Source organism: Herpailurus yagouaroundi, unplaced genomic scaffold (genome assembly GCF_014898765.1).
Source record: "Herpailurus yagouaroundi ecotype Mexico unplaced genomic scaffold, PumYag 210, whole genome shotgun sequence".
Taxonomy (NCBI): Eukaryota; Metazoa; Chordata; class Mammalia; order Carnivora; family Felidae; genus Herpailurus; species Herpailurus yagouaroundi.
In genome coordinates, this window is record NW_024412441.1 from 14,756,170 (window position 1) to 14,779,059 (window position 22,890).

A 22,890-nucleotide genomic window follows, 5' to 3' on the forward strand; every position below is an offset into this window, starting at 1 on the left:
TGTGTGTGTGTGTGTGTGTGTGTGTGTGTGTGTGTGTGTGTGTGTGTTCTAAGGAGGGAGTGTCACCGTAAGTCTTGCCCATCCATCTCGTAGACTCTATTGCCATTCCGAAAAGCGTTCAGTGTTCTTCTCACGAGTGTAGTTAAGCAGCACAGATGTGGGTGGCAGGATTGATTTCGTTCTGATCTAGAAGGACATGGTTTCGTTCTTCCATCCGTTCTCTTCTTTTTTCTGTCTTTTCAAAATCCTGTTCTGATGTTGAAGCAAGAAATGAAAGGAAATAAAGTCAAGTTTCAGTTCTCTGAGAGTCCAAGGTGATGTTTCAGCCCCCTGGGTAGCTTTACTAGTTGAACCAAAGCTGGACGTGCCTCCTACCCTAAAGAGAACCTATCAAGGACAGTTTTATAAGCAGACCCCTTTTTCAGTCTGGGTTATGCTGAGTGAGGTCCTTTTTGAAATAAGGATAACCTGTGTTTTAGGAAAAGAAGCCAGAAAGGTGACGTTTCCATTGCTCCATTTAGTTTTACTCTTCAAAATAAAGCAAAAACATTTCCTAATCGTGCTTAAGTCACAGCTTCTCTTGGAATGAAAGTTTCTGTCCATAGTCTTCTCATAGTACAGTTACTTCCAAAAAAAATCCCCTTTGAAGACTATAGTTCCACAAATTTTATTTTTCATAGACTCCAAAGTAATGTAACAACTTCTTCCTTTAATAGGTCTAAAATTATAATGGAATTTAGAATATTTTTAGTAATTTTCTCTCTTCGGTCTCAAAGGCAATGTTACATAAATTAATTTTTTCCTGTATAAATATTTATCTTGAAAGATAAAATAATATGGGAATACTAAGTGCTCTTCTTGATAGAAGGTGTGACCAGGAAAAGGGAATACTTCAAAATTTGTAAAAAGTAAAATTTTGAGGGGAAATGTATATTTTGCGTGTGTGTAGTTTTTATTTCTTTTTAAGGGTTCATGCTGTATCTTTGATCAGAAGCCCACATCTATTCTTTCCTAAAAGCGAAAGTCCTAGAAATATTTTACTTTCCTTTAAAAGAATATGTCAAAATGCTTACTCTCTCATAGTCCATGCTCCCAAACGTCAGTGGGAATTTGTCTAACAATGATTTCCACCAGGTGGCCAGGGATAGTCAGTACTTAGGATTATTACCAGAATATGAAATGTTCTGATTTCGTGTGTGTTTTTAATACATCATGAGAATGACATTTCATATAGCTACTTGAAACTCATTGGAGTTACTATCAGGGCAAGATTTAATTCTTGATTTTAACACCTGGGCTGTGCCATGAAGTTGGAATCCAAAATTAAAAGATTATGTCTAGCTTAATCGGGACAGGTAGAAATGATGGAGTAAAAAAATGAATATTTTCCTTTGTACAGCTGTGCATATATTCTTAGGATCCGTTAGTTAGCCAAAATCTGTTGTCTTAGCAGTACTCAGGTGCATAATTCAGTCAAATGAATCACAGATGATCCATTTTAGAAGCACTTTACTATTTGGGTGTTAGGAAGATAATTTAGTTGTAATTTTAAGAAAACCACTTAATGGTATATTGAGTTTTAGCTCCCCCAAATCTATGTGGACAAAAATTATTGTTATAAATAAAAGAAGTGCAAATCCTTTATTCCAACTACCTGTTTTTGGGGGGGGGGATGAAGGAGATTTAGAGATGTTATAGGATGTAATTACAGTTTTCTATTTTGTTTCTCCATTAGACATTTCTGTTTGGAGAAGTTTTCTTAAAAACTATGCTAAAAATCCATTGTTACAGGGCCATTAAAAAAGCTGTTTTATTATCCAGTGATTAATATCCATGACCTTTATTTTTGGATCAGGTTCATAAATATATACATTTTTCTATGTCAGTCATTGTCTAGAATTTCATTTTTGTTCTGCTTTCCATTACATACCATGAATTATATGAAATTAATTTAATCGCTCCTACAAACAGAAATTAAATGTGCCCTAATCCAGAGTTACGTTGTTTGCTTTTACAACTGTAAGTCATAAGTAATTAATTTTCCTTGGAAAATTAATTCACTTACCATTCCCAGTAGCATCATATGTTGACACAGGGTTATACATAGTTTAATATTTTTCTTCAGCATGCTGGCCTCAACTTTAGAAGACCTTAAATGAAAACAAATTAAAATTGACTCAACTGTATATAATTTGGAGTCATTTAAAATAAGTGTTGTTGTTATTGCTATCATCCAGGTGACTGGAGAATTACATTCAAACTTTACAAAATCTCCATTAGTATATTAACAAGTCTGAAACAATAGTAGTCATTAGTATTTTCTGTTCCTCAATTCTGGGTAAAACAGTTTATACAACAACCACCAGACAGCAGCAGCATGGTGTTTTTCCATCACTTAATTGCTAGGGATGGGAAGCAGGTAGCTTACTTGCTGGACGTTTTACCGCCTAGAATATCAGCCATCATACCTGATTCTTACAGAGCTTATTTTCGGTATCCGACATCAGTCAGTAGACGGATTTTCTTCAAGGTCATCTTAAAACATAGACTATGAAAGATATTTTGTTTTAACCCCCTAAATATTTTTTATTTTAATGACTGCCTTTCTCTGATTCTTTCCTGTTTAATACTTTTTTTCCTTTGCTTTCCATAAAGGCTAATGTGGAAAATGAAATAAGCAAAAGTCTTTCAGTTAAATAAGTTAGGTTTCCCCTAGCTGCTTCTTATATTCTGGGAACTCAGAAAATATGAGCAAACCAAATTTAGCTTTTCTTTTGCATTTGCCAGGAGGTTATTTTGTAAGGTGATTTTTTTTTTTCTGGTTCATAGAACTCTATAAAACATATAGTGTTTATTACTTTATTTATATTTATTTAAGTCACTAAGGTGAAACTCTAGTGATGGTGGCAATGTTACAGTTTTAACAAGTGGGGGCTTATTTTATAAAGGTGCCTTTGTGGCCACAGCTTTCAAAAATGCAGGGGGTTAGCAGTGAAATGCTCTTTATGCCTTTTGGAAAGAAAATCTGCTGTTTAATTCCAGTGTAAAAGTACTACTATAATACAAAATCACCACTGTTATTTTTTATTATTTTATTCATTGTTACAGTTAGTTTTTTTGATCTGTACTCAAGGAGTGAGCTATGTACATTCCAAAGCTGCATGAAGAAGAAAAGTGTTTTACTTGCTACTTCTTTCATAAGGAGGATGACAGAGGAGTCCCCTTCCCTGTGCTTCAAAGGGTTTCTGTGAGTGGCCTTCAGAATTATGATAATGACTTTCTTTTCAATCATCAGACAAAATTAAACCATCGCACGTGTCAAGTCATATACATTTATGCTTATGCTCTGACTCAGACACAGAGTGTTAGGCAGTCAGGTTTTAGGGAAAGCAGTCTTTCAAAAATAATTTATGTAGGCATTTTAGGCAATCATTATTCTGAAAACTTTCTAAGCCGCTCATCATATACCTATAGTGCGATTACCTATAAATATGTATGATAATTCTGAGTGCATTCTCACACAGCTTCAAACAAAAATGCCTTTGCCTTCTTTCAGAAATGAATACAACAGGATTAGTTTATCCTTGTTTTGAGATAGAAAAGTAAACGTGTGCCGGTAGGCATTTGCTGGTATAAATCTGCATTGTATTTTATAATATACTCTCTCAAAATACTACATTTAAATGGGAAGAATTTGTCATGTCCTTTATTGACTTTTATTTTGTATCAAAATGAACACCTTTTAGAGAAACATTTTTCTATTGAGCTAAGAAGTGTAGAGGGTTGTATGTGGGGCGCGTACACAAAAAGGTTGCAAGGGTGTGGAGAAAAGAAGGGCTGAGTTTCAGCGACGTGGTACTTTACTCAAAGCTGGCAATTGCACGTTATGTTAAAATTTATAAGAATTATGGATTCAAGAAACAGTGTTAAGAGAAGCAAAATCTTTCACTTTCCATGATTATTTTGTGGATTCAATTAGAATGGAACTAGCAAGACTTTGTGGTAGAAATGAGTGCTCTTTTTAAAAAGTGTATCATATGGAGATAGTACAAAGCTTATAATCCGCTGAATAATAGTTGTGACAGATGTTAAAAACTATTTGTGCTATTTGTGACAAGTCGACAAACAAGTGTGTGTGTGTCAGGAGGATTCTGAGGAACTTTGAGCACATGCTGGCTTGGGTTTGGTCAATAAGATTTTATTTTTAATCTGTAAACAGAGCATAAATAATAGCTCCCTAAAGTATGGTGGAAGTGGGTTTTGCCGATGGCTGATACCTGTTGGAGAGTGACATTGATGTCTTATAACCTGTTAATTGTTCAGTAGAGTCCTTAGCAATGCCACTAGTAGAAAAGCAAACTTGTACTTAATGAGATGTACAACTATTATGTTCTGTTCCACACTGCTCTGTCAGAAGACTAAACTTAAATGAGTTTGTAGTTCTATTCACGAAAGTGATACTTAAAAAAAGGGATGTATAGGAAGGTAAAATGGCAATTTACCACCACCTGAGATTTACAGAACTTTTGCAGATCCTTCAAACTGAACCATGCTCCCAATCACATCCCATTCAACCTTAATCTTACACATTGACGTGGGATAGGTTGGGTTACATTTTTGCTTTTACTAGAAACTCAAAGAAAATGGTAGTCAAGGCAGAGAGTGCTACATGGGAATATCCTGTTTTTATGCTTCTTTTAATTTTATATACAATATTATATTACATCCTTTTGGCTATAGTAAATAGCTTACCTAGATACTGCCCTTTTCTTTTGCAAGCACCATTCATCGTTTTGGATTGTCTTCAGTCTGATATATAAGAACCCTGCTTCAAAAGACTCTGTGTATATATAAGAATGCGGAATAATTTAATGTCCCCTTTTGATGGGTTTAAATAACCTAGAGACTTATGTTAATTGCAGTGGATGGATTTCCTCATTTGTCCTACTAAACCTGCTAATCAGAAGATGAAAGTGGCAGGAGACCCTTTAAGTAATGTCCCGTCTCCAAGTTGTTGTGTCGTGTTTGCATATTAACCCGGAAGATTTTTGTCTGTAACACACACACACACACACACACACACACACACACACACACACACACTAGAGGAATCATTTTTGGATTTGATTTTTATTAAATTTGCAGAAACTCCAAGAACTTCTTACCCATAAACATTGCTACTACGTTTATCATTTTTAGAAAGAACACTAGTTAGAAGCTATTTAATTTGTTTTAGTTTTAATATTTACCAAATTTGTAGGAATCCTCACAATGTTGTTTTATTGTTTTTCCCTCCATATATGTAAACAGAATGAAGTTAAAAATAACTGGTGATTCTCCCCTGGAGTGATTAAAAGAAAAGTAATGTATTGTGTTTGCTAATAGCAAACTTGGACTTATTTTTAAGTTATCTTGAAGTTACTATACACTCTATATGATATAACATGGAAATAAGGAAGGAAGATAGAAAGACTATTCTAGCTAATAAGAGAGTTTCATTCTAGAGGGGCCACCAAAGAGTCTATTGTGATTGACAAGTATTCTAGTGGAGTCTTTCTTCTTTCTTTCTCTCTCTCTCTCTCTCTCTCTCTCTCTCTCTCTCTCTCTTTTTCCTATAGCAGTGTTGAAGTCAGTCAAAGTATATATACAAAGCTGAGTGAATACCAGTTTCCCCAGTACAGGGGCTATTTTTTCAGGAAGTCTAACTCAAACCAGATGTTTTGCCTAGACCCAGAGTTTGTTGCTGCCAAGCATCTCATCAGAGGTCAGAGTTCTGGGCTCCGGGCCCTGCTAGAATTCTTTCACAAATTGCTATTCGGTGAGGTTTTAATCCTAATGGAAAGAATAATGTGCTTGTAAAATCTACAGTTATTACAAACACAGTATACATATTGTGGACTTCAAATGACTACATATTTCATTCCCATAAACAGGGAACACAGATGAATGCCTTGTGTGATAGCTTTAGACATTCTAACTAAAGTCTAGTATACAATTTATACCGCATTAACCATTTGCATTTGTAATACCCCCATAAAAGTAACTGTTATCTTTGGGTGACAACTGGTAACCAACTCCTGCCCCCCTCTCCCACCAACTTTTTTAAGAAGCTCTGCCACTTCATACAGCTGTTCAAATGCAAGAATTAAAAGCATTTGGAACTAAATATTGGGTATTCTCTTAGGAACCTCTATGAATGCTATAGCACTAAATGAAAAGTTCTTAAAGTAGAGCAGAAGATGCTGTTGCGCCAAGGCTTAACTGTCCCATATTTGGAAACACATATTAAAACTGAATTCATTTACTCACATTAGAATGAAGACTATTTCTCTGTAATGGAGAATGTGATTGGTGTATATAGCTGACCTTGAATTGTGGCTCTTTTGAAAAGATTAAGGGAGATTAGTGAGACTTATTATATCCCTGCTTACTTAATTTTATATACGAATGGTATTAGGTGCTTATTTTGAGTCTTTGCTGTTGTTGATTATAAGCCCAAGAGAAATTCCCAGGTAGATATAGGTGTGTGAAACCATAGAATCACAATTTGGGCTAGAGTTAAGTGTGTTAATTAGACCATACCTACTAAAATTAAATCTGTATTTGGGAGAGATGTGTGTCAGTTTTTGTGTCAGCAAAACAGAGAGAGACTAAATTTCTGAAAATGAGGGAAGTTGAACTTAAAAAGACATAAGACAGCAGATTCTCGCATCCCTGAATTATGTCATACCAGTATGAAAACACTTCTTGGTTTAAATAGTTTGTAGCATTTATTTGGGAGTTGGAGTCTAATTTCTAAATACCACCTGTTTGTTTTCATATTTAAGTGTCAACAATATGGGGTATAATAAGTATATAAACAAGGCTCAAACAGGTTCTCCAAATCTTCGAAATACATAAAATTTGGTTAATCTTGGGAGCCCAGAAAATTGTAATAGAACCTTATGTATGGTATAGGTAGTACTTTTTAAACTACAGTTTTGACTTTCCCTACCATTTCTACAAAAGAAAATCAGTGTTAATATCCTCTCTCCTGCACAGACAACTGCATTGGTGTTCAGAGGAGTCATCATTTCTATGAACATTCAATTCTCCTATTAGCTGTCATTGAGTGAAAAAAAAAAAATAATTTGTGGAAGTGTGTGATGTAAAAAGAAAATGTTTGTAGGGCATTTGTATTGCATCACTCTCTTTCCATTGTGCAACAGTTTTTAAAAGCTATTTCCTGGTCAATCTGTATGCTGCTTTATGCCTCTGAAAATCTAGTGTGCTGACAGGTCTTCTTCAGAGTCTTACTTTCTGACGTGCATGTTCCTGAGTAAGTACTAGCTCCTTTCCACATACAGTACATCATATTTGCTACCCTTATGTAGTTTCACCTTATTTTAGCATTGCTTAGAAGGGATTTTTTTCTTGGAAGAAAGGTGCGAGATCTCATGGTATTTTTACTGTCTTTGACATTCTGAAAAGTGAAATAATGTTTTTTAAAATTTGATTATAAACTATAATTGGTGACCTCCCCCACACTCATAAAGACAGGTGATACCATTATCAATTTCTGTAAAGCAGTTAAAAGTAAATGTCAAAACTTGAGGCTACATTTCATTCTGTATTGTATAATCATTCAAGTGCAATTAAAAGAATAGTCTGAGACTGTGATCAGTTAATGAGAAACAAACAATTTCATATTAATGAGTTCCCATTTGCCAATAATTCTGTCATTTGTAACTTGAATCAGTCATCACCCCTGCAAATAGCCCTTTCAAGACATTATTTGCAATTTTGCCCTCTGTTTTCTGTCCTTGATGTTGTGAAAATGGCCGTCTACTGTTACAGGAATGAAAAGAGATCCCGTTCAAACATCTTTTGTGTTTCCACTTTCAGTGAAAAATGTTTTTCAAACCTGCAGCTGGTTATTTCTGCAGGAGTTCCCACTTATGCTCAGATTTGATTGACATTTTGAAATGGCAGCTTTTCATGAAAAGCTGTTAACTTGTAGAATTCAGTTATGGTACTAAGACAGACTGACTTTGTTCTGTGGCTGGGACCTGTCCAAACTAAATAGAACCCTGCATCTGAATTTAATAGTGCTACTCAGCCAAGATAGGGCAGTTTTGCCTTTTTTTTTTTTTCCTCCAAAACTCTGATGCTTCTTATGTGTTCTAAAACTAACTTGATGGATATTCATCCCAACATCTTTCTGTTCTATAATTGCTTTAATTGACATATATAGTCATTCTCTTACTTCCCCCCTTGAACATCTAATGAACAAGGACTGTGCTTTATTTTAAGATACAATGCTGAGAGGAACTTATTTCACAATTAATGTTATAAAGCACAAAAAAATTAGGAATATTATAATTGTTTTCTTCCAGCATAGAGGATCTAAAATGCTTGGAAACATGTTCCTACCAGGACTTACAGATTCAATCGTTCTGTGAAAATATTTTGAAAGCCATTTTGCATATGATACTAATCAAATATAGTTTATTAATATTATTTATTCATTTACTCAATAAATAATTGTACCCTCAATTTCAAAGCAAATGTGCTATAAACCATGGGAGTCACAAAGAACGTGATCCCTACCCTTAAGGAACTTTGAATTCAGTATCTTCATATTAAACTTAACTGATAATTAGTGCTTCCACATGTACCAATTTATAACATCTAGTGATAATGACGTTTAATTTTTCAAATGCCTCGCTGTTCTTGTACTTGATTTCCATATATAATAGTCTCATGAGATGAGTAAGAAAATTTAGTATCCTTTGTGTTGCTTTGTTTTGTTTTGTTTTGTTTTTTGTTTTGTTTTGTTTTGTTGTTGGCATTTAGGTGTGTGTATGGTCCCATGCTATCCTGTTAGGAAATGTAAAACTCTGGTTTCACTTCCAGATTTTGGGGCACTATTTGTTTTGTTATATGGGGGTCTTAAACCTGACCATGATACCTGGTTTCACCTGTCCTAGAGAACTGAGACCGTTAATTGCTAAAGACCCTGATCACTTTTATGAAGTGATCAGCTTTACCCCTCCAAGTTTCATTGAGATAGGTGACTCAGGTTTGATTATACAGTTTGTATTAACTGTAGCTGGCGAATTGCTACTGCTTTACTCTTAGGTAGATAGACTTTAGGTTCCATAGCACATCCCGGCGGGAGCTAGAGCTCTACAGTAGGCTCTGTGACGATGTTGATGTAAGTAAGATGCGGTGTTTTAATTTTTATTCCTATACTTCTGAAACAAAAAGAAATTCAGGGTTGATGTTGGTTGAAAATATTGCTAGAATGATAATTTTAATGTTTCCCTGGACTTTAATTTATTTTGATGATGTGTAAGGAGTAGTTTCAGAATCTTAATTTAACATATGTGTTAGACATACCATAGATTCATAGTTGGCAAACAGATAGCCAAAAGGCATTCCTTAATCTTTCTGTGGGATTAGTTACTGATGTAACTATTTCAGTGTTCAGATGGACGATACCTATCAAGGGACTTTAAAATGTCCTTTTTCATTTTGACCAATTCTTGGGGGGGTGCGATTATGTCCTAAAGAAGTAAGTTAACTTTTCAATTTTATGCATAAACATATTCTTACAGTATTACCTATAATTAAATACTGAGAAAGCAAAGGAAAATGTTCGATTTTTAAAAAGACTTTGGATTATTAAAGTGTGTCCATATAACTGAATAAGCTACAATTATTTAATGTTAAGTTTCCAAAGAATCTTAAATCAAACGTCCAAATATTCAGTCAAAAACTTGGGTTTGTATTTGTATTACAAGAAGAAAAATATGGCTATGAAAAGTTGAAGGAAAAAGGAAAATCCCTAAACATTAAGATCAGTTGCTCCCCAGTGATAAGACTGTATGTGTCATTTTCTTCTCCTTTGTGCACCTGCACACTTTCCTAATTTGCTGTAATTAAAACATGTAACTCTTATTCTGTGGGGGAAAAAAAGATTTATTAAAATGAGAAACCTAGAAAAAAATCATAGCAACACATTGGAATCTTAGAATCCTGTTTTCTGGTATCTTTCTAAGGGGCAGCTTGAGAGCTTAAATAATGGTTTTAGTTCAGGCAGTGAAAACCAGTTACCTATAGGCCATATTCCACCAGCAGAGGATTTCATTTAGCTAGCACTGGTATTTTAAAATAATTTTTAAGTTTGATTGGAAAGGACACACCACCAGTGAACCACCAGCCCTTACCCATCTCCGTCATATTCCTGGCCTGATTTGTGTAACCTCCCAGGCCTCTGAGATGCATATATTGTATTTGTATAGGGTCTGTGCCTAATGCTGAATACTTCTCTCAATAGTAGAATGATCCATTCTAGTTTTGGGGTTTTGTTTTGCCTGCCCAACAGATGAGAATGGTGGTGGTGGTGGTGGTGGTGATGTTGATCATAGCAGTTAGCATTTGTTGAGCCCTTATTCTGTGCCAGGCTTATAATAAAACTTAGATTAACCATGTAATCTAATCTTCACCATATTGTTAGGCCAGGCACTATCTCTTCTTCCATTTTATCGAGGAAACAACTGAAGCTCACAAGGTTAAAAATCTGTTAATAGTAGAGCCAAGATTTGAAGCTAAGTCTACTTTGATTCAAAGTCTGTGTTCTTAATAGTTAAGTTGTATGCATAATTAATATAATTGAGCATTGCTGGGCATCTGTAACCATGCTGCTTATGTTATTGAAGAGAGGACTTGGTTACAGTTGCCATTCTTGTTTATGCATGTCACAAATGAAAGGAGAAAAGGGTTTTGGTAGTATTCTTTATACTTCTGTTAAACAATAAACTATGTTACTTCATTTTTAGTTTATAACTGTACACTGTATGTTAAGATATAGAGAGGAAATACTGGCGTTTACAATGAAAACTTGGTATAAATGTCATTTTCTGTACTAAAGAATTGAATACCTGTTTCTTAATATAAAATTATGTTGATTTCAAATATGCAATTCTTATATGTTCAGTCCCTGTTACGTAGCATATTCTGGAACATTACATACCCATGTTGTAAGTATCTAACTAAAAACAAAGCTCTCTGGTAAATACTTTGGTACATAGCTTTCATACTTCTATACACCTAATGCCTATTATTTCACATATATGCTTTGTTTTACCATTTGGTTTTCTTTTGACGAAAGAGACCAATTTGGGGATTCTGTGTAGAGGGAGAAAATTGGTTTATATAGAACAAAATAATGCTTTCCAAAGTTTTTAATAATCTCATGAGGGTTAAGTCACGTGACTCTGATCTCTGAATCCCGTTTAGGAACTGTGACATGCCATTTTCAAATTATTTACAAGTGATGGGAAAAGGAAAAAAAGAAGTGACCTCTGCTTTAAACTCTCCTTCATTCAGCAAACATAAAGCATTTATTACACTAGTAGTACGTGGAAGGTTTGAAAAGAGGAAAAAGCAGTAAGTAAAACCCTACCATTGATAGATAACTGGAGGTGTGTAAGAGGTAAATGCTTTGACTTTGTGCATGTCAAAAAGGCATTTGACTCTCACACGTGAATAATAGTTTCCCTGGGTGCAGAATTTTAGGTTGAAAATAATTTTTCCTCCAAGATTTTGTTGCTTCCATTCTATCACTTTCTATCATGCAGTGGTATTGGTGGTGATCCGATTCTCATTCCTTTGAGGGGGACCTGTTTTTCACATCTCTGGAAGTTTTTTTGTTGTTGTTGTTGTTGTTTTTCCATTTTCCTTTATATGCCTAGGTGCTTGTCTCTTTTCATTCCTTGGGCTAGACACTTGTATCTTTTATAATCTGAAGATGTCATTTGGCTCTGTTAAAATACCTTGTGCTGTGCATTTGATTTATTGTCCTGTGTTTTCTCTAACTTTGCTAAGGTAGATAAGTACCATCTTAGGTGGAATCTGTCTCTCTTTTCTGAAATTTTCAGCCTTTGATTTTTGTCATTGTTGTGCTGGGCCAGCCCTCAACTTTACCTTCTAATCATTTTATTTTGAATATATCATTTTGGTAATCTTTTTTTTTTAATATGAAATTTATTGTCAAATTGGTTTCCATACAACACCCAGTGCTCATCCCAACAGGTGCCCTCCTCAATCTTAACTTTAATTTCTAAAAAATGATCTCTTGATCTGTAATTCCTTTCTTATGGTATTATTTCTTGTTTGTTTTTATTTTTGGCTACAACATTTTCTTTTATTTTCCTAAGAATGCAAACCAGAGGGATTTCCTCCTCTATCTCTGTTTCTCCTGCTTTTTTTGTTTGTTTTGTTTTATCTTGATATTCCTTGGAATGGAGACTTTTTCAGTTTTTAAGAGAGCCGTGGTGATCTCTTCCTATTTAAGAATATGGCCATATGAGGCCAGATGGAGCTTTGCTATATGCAAGTAGTTTGCTTTATTGTGATCTCTTGAGGAGAGGTGTCTATTCTTTAACTGGGCAATGTCTACATGCCACGTTTCAGAAGACTTTTTCCCTGGGGCCTTTTTAATTTCCTTAGTGAAGAATCCTACATTTTTTTTTCCTCTTTGGTGAGGGAAGGTAAAATAAATATTTGGCTGTATAGGTGGAATAAATGTTTTGGATGCTGCTTGTGGTGAATTTGGAGGTATACTGGGTTGACTAATGTGCCCCCCAAATTCATAGCTACCCAAATCCTCAGAACATGGTCTTACTTGGAAATAGGGTCTTTATAGATATAATTAAAATAAAGCCATACTGGATTAGGGCTCACCCTAATCCAATGACTGGTGTCTGTATGAGAAAACACACACACACAGAAAAGAACACTATGAGAAGATGAGATAGGGATTGGAGTGAATATAAGTGGAAGCCAAGGAATACCAAGGACTGCCAACAGTACCAAAAGCTAGGAGAGTTTAGTGGAGTGGGTTCTCGCTCAGAGATGGTGGACTTCTAGGCTCCACAGCTGTGAGAGAGTACATTTCTGTTGTTTTAAGCTACCTAGTGTAAGGCAATTTGTCGCGACAGCCCTAGGAAACTAAAACGGGGTGCAGCAAGCAGTCTTAACAATCTGACCAGCACGCTCACCAGACCTTTTGAGCAGCGTCTGTTGCCTTCCGGCCTTCTGCATCTGGGCACTGTACAGAAAAATTGCAAACGGCCAGACCTCAGACTTGAGAACTCAGGCAAGAGTAAAGGATTTCCAATCCTTAGGTCTGTGAGATTTTAGCTTTAAAAAACTTTTTTTTTCAACGTTTATTTATTTTTGGGACAGAGAGAGACAGAGCATGAACGGGGGAGGAGCAGAGAGAGAGGGAGACACAGAATCGGAAACAGGCTCCAGGCTCTGAGCCATCAGCCCAGAACCCGACGCGGGGCTCGAACTCACGGACCGCGAGATCGTGACCTGGCTGAAGTCGGACGCTTAACCGACTGCGCCACCCAGGCGCCCCAGATTTTAGCTTTAAAGGTGAGGGAAGGATTCGCCTCTCCCCTGGTGTGAGTAAGGGCTAGAAAGACTCAGTCGTGGCAGGGTGTGGCACAGTTTTTTGTCTACACTCCTGTTCTTCTCTCTCAGCATGTGTAGTTGGGAGACCACCAGCCCATCCCTGGCATGGTAGAAAAGACTGTGGTCTCGGGACTTGCGGTTCCAACATTAGGAGCATTTATGAAGTAGTGACCTGATTCCCCACCTCAGATTTCTATCAGGATTGATTGTCTTACGCACCGGGCTCCTTTTTCCATGGTGTGCTGTCCTGAACCATCTCCTTTTTATGTGAAATCAGCCTGCTGAGAGTCCTGGCACGTTAATTTTTACCTCTCACAGAAGGCAACTGTTTTATAGTCTGACTCAGAATGAATGCCCCAGGTCTTTTTCCGGTATGGTCTCTGGCGTATCCCAGGCCAGAGCTTCTCCAGAGGTTCCGCCTGGTTCATGAGCGCCTTCCTCATCTGTGTCCTCTGCGTGATGTACCAGCCTGCAGCCTCTTCCTTCTGACTTTCTTTCCTCAAGACACCTAGACTAAGGCCTTGAGGAACACATGTTCCTAGCCACTGGACTTTCTCTAGTACCAGGTACCATGGAGGTTTAGGCAGGGGGGAAAGTCCCGGCCTTTTTTTCTTTTTAAATTATCTTTCTATTTTTGTTACACTTTCTAGGGAAGATTTGTAGAACTCAAGCCTTTAAATTCAATTCCTGTTAAGATGGATAGTTTCCCAGGTGAGCTATCAATGGTTGAAAAGTATATCTGATTTTTAGAACTAGCCGTTATTAAAACAAGTATGGCATGGTTTCAAGTCACTGACGACATGTGGTTTTCTATGCTGTCTATGCATTGCTATCTGTAACGAGTTTCTCACTTTGTTCCATGCCTTGACTAGCACTACTTCCTTTTCTACCAATTCTTTACTTCTGGGAAGGTATTGCTTCTGTAGATTTCACATTGTCGAGTGAAATTCACCTTATGGTGACCCCTAACCTATGTAGTAAATCCTCTGAAATTAATTTTGGTTCTTTCTGATCTGTGCCCCCATATGACTCCCCCCAAGGTTTCATTATTAGATTTTGACAGCCTTTTAAATTTGTAAGTGCCACAAATTTGTCACTAGAGATGAATGGGTAAAAAGAAAATTCCTTGCAGTGGAGGATATGGGTAAAATATTTCAAGCGACAGATCTGCATCAATAATGTTAATGTTTATAGGGTGATGAAAACCATATAAGTCTTAAGCCAGAATCTTGTTTCAGCTGAGTCCCAGAAATTTTGACCACAGAAGCCAAGGCACATTCCATTTATTCCAACAAATGTTTTTTTCAAGTCCTTTCCAACTGTCTGAAAGACAGTTGTCACTCTTGAATGCCTGAAACATTAATTTTTTTCTGCCATATTAGTGAAAAGCAATGGAAACATTGTCTACTATTCCCAAGGTGACTTTTGTCTTGCCTTGAGTTCTAAAATGGAAAGCAAATTTGACAATGTTATTTTGCCCTCTATTTTTCATGTTCATTCTCTGGCGAGGTTTTTAAGAAATTTTGCATCATTCTTTTTAACTGACTTCTGGCCTTGTTTCATGCCAGAAGATTGCCTTTACTGAGCACTGAGCAGCCACAGTCACAGATTTTCCTTGTTATTGATACCAATAGCGTTCGCTCAGTGGTTTCTAATTTTGGTGAAAAAGAGTATTAATATTTGGGGGACGAAGAAGTACATTCAGAAGACATCTAGAAAAAAACATAATTGAAACTATCATGAATATGATGCCAATGAGCATATATGTGTATGTATATGTATTTTTTTAAAGAGAAGGATAAATAATATTAAACCATTATAGTATGGTCTTTTGTTTATCTGCATAGTGATTGTCATATTTTCTTAAAAAACATTAACGAAAAATGATTTATTAAAAAGTCAGCTATTATAAAGTTCTCAAGGGAAATTAAAAGTAGTGCTTAGGAAGAAGAAGAAAGAAAAAGGAGAGAAAAATACCAAGATTAAAAATTAAAAATTACTACCACCACCCCCCTCCCCCTCTCCAAGCCTGCATAGAAGCTTTCCTTGACTATGGGTATTTTTTACCAAAGTCATCTGGAGGTGATACCCTAACAATATAGCAAGCATGTTCATTTTACAATGGAAATTTCATATTACAGAAAGCATTATTATATTACAAGTTGTTATGAAGACAGGTTTCTTGAAGTGGGCCCTTATATTACGTTGTCCTAAGTAAGTTATAATAAAATAGCTAATTAGTATTTATGAAATACTTAGTAGGGATGGAATGAGATTGTTTTCTCCCTTTTGCAGTGGATGAGAGAGTAAGGTAGCAAGATGTTACTTAACTTGTTTAGTGTTTCTCACTCTTTCATTTTCATTTATTTCCAAAGGTTAAGATATATAGCATAGGCTATACAGTCGAATTTCCTGAGTTCAAATTTTGGCTTCACCATTTATTAGCCTAGTGAACCTGGGCAAGTTATCAAATTTGCCTTCATTGTCATCTTTATCATCATCATCACCATCATCATCATCCCTAGTGTAGAATTGTAGTGTGTTAGCACTGGAAGGTATTTAAGAAACTATCAAACCCAACCCCCTTGTTTTCTAAAGAAACCTAGGCAAGAAAATCAAGTGACTTAATTTTTCACTAACTAGAAGAGTAATCTTTTAACTTTTATGTCCTTTCTATTGCAAAAGTTTTCAGATTTGATTTTGTGGTCTAGTAAAATAACTTAAAAAAAAAAAAAAAAAAGAAATGTGGTCCTGGTAGCCAGTCTCCAAAATGGTTTAAAGTAATCCCTACCTTGTGGTATTAACACTCTGATATAGTCCCTTCCCACATTGTACTGGTCTTTGTGACCAGTAGACAATGACAGAAGTAATGGCATATCCCTTCTGAGATTAAGTTACAAAAGTCATTGTGGTTCTGTCTTGGATGCTTTCATTCTCTTGGATCACTCACTGGAGGGAAGCCAACTTCCATGTCGTAAGCAGCCCTAGGAGAGACCTATATGGAGAGGACCTGAGGCCTGTGGCCAACAGCATTTGAGGAGCTCAGGCCATCAGCCAACCGTGATGCGAGTGAGCCATCTTGGAAAAAGATCTTTCAACCCACTCAGATCTTCAGATGATTTCAGCCCCAGCTGACAATTTGACTGCAGCCTCATGAGAGCTAGAACCATCTAGCTAACCTGCTCCTGGATTCCTGACCCATAGAAACTGAGATAATAAATGTTTGTTGTTTTAAGCTGCTGGATTTGGGGGTATTTTGTTACACAGCAGTAGATAACTAATATAGTAGGGTTAGGGAGAGTGATATATTTCTGGGATTTTTTACCCTCCACATAACAGGGAAAAATTAAAGGACTGTTTTAGTACCAAAATAGTATCTTAATTATATAGTACAGGACAGTTCTTTAAATTGAATAAATTCATCTTGTCGAAAAACTTTGACATTGTTCTTTTTCTCATTTTGCAATTGACCACTAAAAAGTTTGTCATGAACTGACATTTGGGAACCATTGTACTTCATCATACTGTATTGCAGTTAGTAATTTTTTTTAAAAACGTTTATTCATTTTGTAGAGAGAGAGAACACAGGCAGGGGAGAGGCAGAGATGGGGAGAGAGGATCCAAAGCAGGCTCTGCACTGACAGCAGTGAGCCTGATGTGGGGCTCACGAACCGGGAGATTGTGACCTGAGCTGAAGTCAGATGCTCAACTGACTGAGCCACCCAGGTTCCCTGCAGTTAGTAATTTTTGACTTTGCCTACTTTTGTGTCCTCAGATGTTTGGTGAATAAAGGAAAATTTGTTGTCTTTTGAAATGTGGCTATAGAAAAACCAAACTGAGGAAACTTGGGTTGTATTCCTTGTTCATGGTAGAAGGTATAAGAGCACATGAACACGGTCCTAACTTCAATCACTGTAGCCAATATCTGTGTACAGATGTTCTCATCTGTGAATTGAAAGGTTATACTATGACCTCCTGTAAGACTTTCCAGTCCTATAAGTTTTGAGAAGTTATTGTAATAGAAGGCCTTCTATTGGAATATAGTCTAATATGGGAATTTACTTAACTTAGGAGAAACGGGAGCATAGGTCCTGAAGACCTTTGGACATCATTCTTTTCTCTTGTACTATTTGCCAAAAAAAGGGAGGTAGCCATGAAATAATTTGCTTTTTACATTTTAAAAAATGTAATTGTTTAGAACTTATCAGGACTGATAGTTACCCAAAAGGAGAAAGAAGGAAAACCACCAATAGAAGGGACATAACTCCTTTTCTTCTGACTCTGACATGAACATACTTATGTCCTAACCTCCTTACTTACTGTTCTGCTGTGAAGGAACCAACCATAAATGAAAATGTCCCGGGGCACCTGGGTGGTTCAGTTGGTTAAGTGCCTGACTTTGACTTAGGTCATGATCTCATGGTTCCTGAGTTCGAGCCCTGCATTGGGCTCTCTGCTGTCAGTACAGAGCCAGCTTTGGATCCTCTGCACCTATCTCTCTCTCTCTCTCTGTCCCTCTCCCACTGGTTCGTGTTTGTGCTCTCTCTCTCTCTCTCAAAATAAATAAAAACAAACAAAAACCCATAAATGGAAATGTCCCAAAGCAGTCAAGTTTCCCTTGAGAAAAAGAAAAAGTATCTGTCATTCATAGCTGAGCTGGTTAGGTGGCAAATCATAATTATTTTCAGTGTGTCAAATAAAATGCCGTAATTGATTTTTCTTATTGACAGAAGGATAGAAAAATTAGAGGGAAAGGGAACAGGAGAAAGTAAATTATAGTTTTATAAGAGAAAAGACTAGTACCCTGTCAAAATAAGGACTGTACTTTCTTCACAAATCTCCTTTTTATTTCTTTCTTTTCTTTTTTCTTTTTTCTTTTTTTGATCATTACATAGACACTGTCACCATTTACATCAGATTTGTAATAAGAACAATGTGATACAGAATTTTAAAAGCATACCTATTTTGTCAGAATATTTTTAGTCATGGTAAGCCTTATGAATGAATAGAAAATATTACCTTGTAAACAAAAAATGTGTTCCTGGTTGTAACAAAACTTTCCCGTAAAAAAAAAAAAAAAAAAAAATAGGTAAAGTCAGTGGGTTTTCTTTGCAACCCAAGCAAGAGAGCTGGAATTAGCATCGCTAGATCAAATGATACCACTTCACTTCTAAGAAACAGAGAAGGGCATTGTGTTCAAAAGCTTGGGCTCCAGCAATAGACCCATTGCATTCAGCTACACCCTGGCAGTGTGACCTTGGGCAACTTGCTTAACTGCTCTGTGCCTCTTTACTCTTAGGCAAAATGGAGCTAATTATACAACAATAATAACAACCACAGGGGTATGAAGATGAATTAAGTTAGCAGTATAAAATTCCAGACATTTATTAGCACCCAATATAAATATTTTCTGGTGTTATTACTAAAAAAAATGGATTTTCTTGTACAAGGAACTTGAAGAACTGTGACAGCTTAGTATATAGCTTCTCCGCAGCCCTTTGTATTTTGCCCCTTCATGGTGGTAACACCCGAACCAAATTATGAATTCTCACTTGACAATTCAGTCCTGTCATGATCATTTACTTATGGAATATCTATCATTAAAGGTTAAGTGTCTCATCCAATGAAAATTACTAGGTGTTCATAAAAAAGATTCTGGAGGGAACAGTCAGTATAAACCAGTAGTAGTTTTTATTTATTTTTTTTTTTTAATTTTTTTTTCAATGTTTTTTATTTATTTTTGGGACAGAGAGAGACAGAGCATGAACGGTGGAGGGGCAGAGAGAGAGGGAGACACAGAATCGGAAACAGGCTCCAGGCCCTGAGCCATCAGCCCAGAGCCTGATGCGGGGCTCGAACTCACAGACCGCGAGATGGTGACCTGGCTGAAGTTGGACGCTTAACCGACTGCGCCACCCAGGTGCCCCAGTAGTAGTTTTTAGATGAATTTCAGAATTATTTGCAAATAGCAACGTCAAAAGAATTGTATTCAGTTTTTCATTTTTATAGCTGCTTACAGTGCACACTTCCACCTCTGTCCCTTGTTGCTGCTCAAGCCTTTCCCTACACTTTCCCTCCCTCCCCAGGTTTTATTTTATTATTTTTTTTTCTCAACGTTTTTATTTATTTTTGGGACAGAGAGAGACAGAGCATGAACGGGGGAGGGGCAGAGAGAGAGGGAGACACAGAATCGGAAACAGGCTCCAGGCTCCGAGCCATCAGCCCAGAGCCTGACGCGGGGCTCGAACTCACGGACCGCGAGATCGAGACCTGACTGAAGTCAGACGCTTAACCGACTGCGCCACCCAGGCGCCCCCTCCCCAGGTTTTAGATGTTTATTATGTTCATACCTGGAGTGCTTCCACATCTCTCCCTTGAGCTCCAGATCCCATATATTTAGCTGCCAACCTGACTTTTCAGTTTGGAAGTCTAATAAATAGACTTGTCTAGAAAAGAACTCTTGGCCTCTGTCTGCTAACTCTCCCTACCTTCCCCAGATTTAAGATGGAAACCATTAAGTGAATCTCTGCCATCTTTCCCTATTTTCGATTAATGACATCACCATCCACCCAGTTAGTAGAGCCACAAACCTATCCTCATTAAAAATTTATTTTTATTAAAATCCTTGATCCTTTCTTTTGCTTCATCATCTCCCAAAATTGACTGCTTCTCCTTTTTTCCACTCCAACCTCCTGACTCTAGACCACAGTCTAGGTATACTGAAAAAGCCTCTTACCAGGACTCCCTGTTTCCACTTCTGTCTGTTTTCAGTCCATTTTATACAGCATGCTTTTTTGCAGATGTGTGTTAGATCCTGTCTCTGTCCCCACTGTAAAAAGAATAAAATTCAGACTCCTTGCCATGGGACCTGTCAGACCCTTGTCTGCTTTATCTCTGACCACTTTTCCTTTTGCCCATTATGTCCTAGCCACACTGCCTCCTTTCAGTTTTGTGAACATTTAGCACATTCCCTTCTTGGGGTTTTTTGCGTTTGTTTTTTCAGCCTAGAATGTTCTTTCTCTGGCTCTTTGCATGGCTGGCTCCTTCTCATTCTTTAAGTGTCCGTTTTACTGTATTTCTTCAAAGAGTCAACCCCCAATCATTCACGTAGCTACCTCCATTCTCTGTGACTATCATGTTACCCTATTTCCCTTATAGCATTTATCACATTATAATTATAATTTTTATTTGTTTACTTAAGTTTTCATCCTGTTTGCTGCTGTAATCTTATTAATTAGAACAAGGCCAAATACAAAGCAGACACTCAAATAATTTATAACACTCATTGAATGAATAAATGAATAGGTTTTTATAAGCATTAGAACGTTTGTTTTTTATTTGCTTGCTTTTGAGTCCATTCAAGGCACTTCTAAGCTTCACTTTCAAGCTCATTCAGGTTGTTGGCAGAATTCATTTCCCAGTTGTATGATTGAGGGCTTCAGCTTTTTGCTGGCTGCTGGCTAGAGACCACTTTCAGGTTCTAGAGGCCACCCACAGTTCCTTGCCACATAGGCTCCTTCAATATGACTGCTTACTTCGTCAAGAAATTAGGAAAATCACGTTTCCCCTGTTAGGTAACTTGATCACAAGAGTGACATCCTGTCACCTCTGTCATATTCCACTGCTTGGAAGCTCACACTCAAGGTGAGGGGATTATACAAGGAGTGATCACCAGGAGGTGAATCTCTCTGGAGGGTCTCCTTGGGGTCTGTCTGCCACAGTAATTAATGATAAAGTTAAGTGCGACCTGGATCAATGTGACTTTTAAAAAGAGTGAAACTTACTACTTCTTCCAGTTGGAATGACGGAATTGTGTTGCCTTTTGAAATTTTCTGTTCAAAATAGTAGGTGTTATTTATAAACCATCTCTTATGAACCAAGAGACACCCCTGCTTCAAAGGGAAAGAAAGAAGTTTTGTTAGAATATTATAACAGGGAAGGGACATAAAGAAGAAAAGCTTTCATATAAAATGGAAGTAAATTTCTAATTCACTTTAAAAGTCAAATTTATTTAAAATTGTCAGTTCTGAGATGTACTCCATCAGAGTATTCCTCTTAGTGGTTTGAGAAATGAATACCATGAATTATTTGTGCTCTTACCTGCTTGTGTAGCTGATCCTATAAGGACCAGTGTTTAGTTCTTATATCCTAGAATTCTTTCCTTAGTAACATCTGTATCCCTCTTCTAAATTCTGGAATTCTCCAATTTGTATTTTCTTTAACTCTATGACCTAACCCTTGTCCATGGCCCAGTTATTCTATGGATCAAATGGGCTTGATTCTGCCCAATTCTGCAGTGACCCACAGAGATATCTTGGGAAAATACTACATTGAGTCTTAACGAAAAAATTGTGTGTAAATATAACATATTTTCATATCAAAAGTATTTTGTCCCCAGGGTGCCTGGGTGGCTCCGCCAGTTAAGCGTCTGACTTCGGCTCAGGTCACGATTTCACAGTTCATGAGTTCAAGCCCCGCATTGGGCCCTGTGCTGACAGCACAGAGCCTGGAGCCTGCTTCGAATTCTGTGTCTCCCTCTCTCTCTGCTCCTCCCCTGCTCACACTCTGTCCCCCCCCCCCCAAAATATAAATAAACATAAAAAAAAGTTATTTTGTCCCCAAACCTATTAGCGATATCAAGGTTATGTACTTGTATCAAAGTTTGCTCTTTGACCTTCCTTTCTGGTAAAGGTGCCTAAGTCCATTTTTATTCATCCTGGTGATGAGATCGTCCATGGTAAATGGAGTCCTATGAATGAGTCTCAGAAATCTTGACCTGGGAGCTGGCAAGTCAGGACTTTGTAAAGATTTTTTTGCATTCTAGGTCAAATCTCTTAGCTTCCTTGGTCTTCTTTTATTGTGTGACAGGATGCTGTACTTTAGCTTATGTTCAAAATGGCAGAAGCGTAAGTTTAATTCAGTTGCCAAGAGAAGAAAGACTTAAGCTTTTCTAATTAATAGCCTCAGAGATTAGTCTATGAGTTAACAAGAACTGTTTTTGACCTAGAAACATACCAGAAACTGTTTGCCAGAGGATTTGGTGGCTTGGAATGAGAGACCCTGTGACCATGGTTAGCCTTAACATGCCATGTTAGGGCATCTCAGATCTCATTTTCAGATTTCACCTGAGCGTGCTGTTGATTGGTGCTTGCTAGGACAGTTTCCCCATAATACGAATGTGGGTTGTACTGCTGTAATGCCCTTAAACAATCTCTAGTCACTGGCATCTCCTTTTATTTTAAGGCAACTCTTTTTCTTAAACCAAATTCCCAGCTTCATCAAGAAGACTCCAAAAGCAAAACTGCCAGAAACTGGCTCTTGATTGTTCCTTCCTTTATGCCTTTAAGTTGTAATTTATTGAGTCTCCACCATGCGCTAAGGAGCATAGTGTTAGGAAGTAGGAATACAGAGGAAAGTCTAACT

General features: G+C 37.0%; 1 protein-coding gene and 1 long non-coding RNA gene across 7 annotated transcripts in view; one reads left to right on the forward strand and one right to left on the reverse strand.

Moving 5' to 3' along the window:
• LOC121016341 (uncharacterized) overlaps positions 1-21,903 on the reverse strand; it is a 22,673-nt gene extending 770 nt beyond the window's left edge. Inside the window, exons 1-4 of one of the 2 annotated variants that reach the window (XR_005784230.1) lie at positions 21,568-21,903; positions 21,252-21,359; positions 2,066-2,150; positions 1-252 (exon numbers count right to left, since the gene is read on the reverse strand). The exon at positions 1-252 is cut by the window's left edge and continues 770 nt beyond it. This is a non-coding gene — a long non-coding RNA (uncharacterized LOC121016341). The remainder of the gene's footprint in view (positions 253-2,065; positions 2,151-21,251; positions 21,360-21,567) is intronic. The other variant, XR_005784229.1, reaches the window with a different exon arrangement.
• Positions 1-22,890, forward strand: part of SRBD1 (S1 RNA binding domain 1) — a 221,423-nt gene that overhangs the window by 130,868 nt on the left and 67,665 nt on the right. The gene's annotated exons all lie outside the window — the stretch shown is intronic.